The following is a 1981-nucleotide window of genomic DNA, read 5'->3' on the forward strand; positions in this document are numbered from 1 at the left end:
TCAGCAAAATATTCTAAAAGAGTCCAGTAGCCCATAATAATGCTACTGTTTTTTGTGATATATGTAGATTTCATCGATACTCTGGGCTTCCTGCATGTTGTTGGCCAATTCCCAGGTTTTCTGAGCCCTACTGCTCCCGGACGCCGCCAGCACCGAGGAACTGGAGAAACTGTCGCCTCAACCAACCAAAACCCAACTTTACTTCGCCAGGTCTCAGGATGTGGGCCTCGGACCTTCCTCACTACTGATGCAAACTCTTCTAGATTCCGGAGGCAGCCATGACCCATAATCTTTACTCTCACAGGATGTAAAACACAGAAAAAATAGATTTCTAGATATATATGAACTACCAAAGCTGAATCAAGAAGATATAAAAATTCTGAATAAACCAATATCAGTGAATGGAATTGAAAATATAATTAAGGGGTTGGGGTAATAGTTCAGTGGCATAAGCACCTGCCTGGAAAGTGCCAAATCCCAAGTTTAATTCCCAGTACTGCAAGCTATACCAGCCCCAAAACCAGGCATGGTGGTGCATGCGTATAAGCCCAGCGTTGGGGAGGCTGAGACAGAAGGATCATTAAGAGTCCAAGCAACATAGTGAGATACTTTATAAAAAAAGAAAGAAAAAAAAGAAAGGGAGGAAGGAAGAAAGAAAGAAAATGTAATAAAAACTATGAACAAAGAAAAGTCCAGGTCCCGATGGATTCACAACTGAATTCTATAAGAATTTCAGAGAACAATTAATGCCAACTCTTCCCAATCTCTTCAATGAAATTGAAAGGAAAGCTGTTCTTTAAAACTCGTTACTGGAGGCAGGTATTATTGTGATACCAAAACCAGAGAAATAAAAAAAAGAAAATTTAGGGCCAATCTCCCTAATGAACATAGATGCAAAAACTTTAATAAAACACTACCAAAAAGAATGGAGCAAGTCATCAAGAAGATTATACATCATGACAAAGCGGGATTCATCCCTGGAATGAAGGGATGTTGCAATATACACAAATCATAACTGTAATATAAAACATCAACAGAACCAGAGACAAAATCACATGATCATCTCAATAGATGCAGAAAATGCTTTTGGCAAAGTTCAAAACTCATTCATGATAAAACCTTACAGAAGATCAGAATAGATGATCCTTGCATCAACCTGCTAAAAGCCACATATGACAAACTAACAGCCAATGTCATACTAAATGGACAAAAATGGAAAGCCTTCACTTTAAAATCAGGAACAATGCAAGGATGCCCACTGTGACCACTCCTATTCAATACAGTTCTATTCGACATCAGCCACAGAAATTAGACAAGAGAAAATAAATACAAAGCATAATGATAGGAAAGGAAGAAGTGAAATGATCATTATTTGTAAATGACATAACAATCTACATTGAAGACACAAAAAAATCCACCAAGAGACTTGTAGATCTAATAGTCAAACTCAGTAGCATAGCAAGATACAAAGTAAATATTCAAAAATGAATAGGATTTCTGTACACAAAAAATGAACACCCAAGAGAGAAATTAGGAAAAACATACTTTTCACAATAACATTCTAAAAAATGAAATATTTAGAAATCAATCCCACCATGGAAGTAAAAGATTTATATAGTGAAAATTATAGTACTTTGAAAAAAGATATTGAAGAGGATTTCAGGAAATGGAAAGTTATTCTTTGCTCCTGAATAGGAAGAACCAACATGGTGAAAATGACCATATTCCTAAAATTGTTATACAGATTCAATGTAATATCAAATAAAATAGCATTAGTATGCCTCTCAGATCTAGAAAAAAACATTTTTAAAATTCATCTGGAGCCAGAAGAGACCTAGAATAGCAAAAACAATACTGGGCACCAAAGGAAAGGCAAGAGACATTACAATCCTTCAGTTGAAATTATACTAGAAAGGTGAGACTACCCGGGCCCCGCGGATCCTCATTCGACCCAGGCTGCAGGCCCAGCAGGGAACCCTTC

The sequence above is a fragment of the Octodon degus genome, unplaced genomic scaffold (assembly GCF_000260255.1).
Source record: "Octodon degus isolate 3935 unplaced genomic scaffold, OctDeg1.0 scaffold00279, whole genome shotgun sequence".
Classification (NCBI taxonomy): Eukaryota; Metazoa; Chordata; class Mammalia; order Rodentia; family Octodontidae; genus Octodon; species Octodon degus.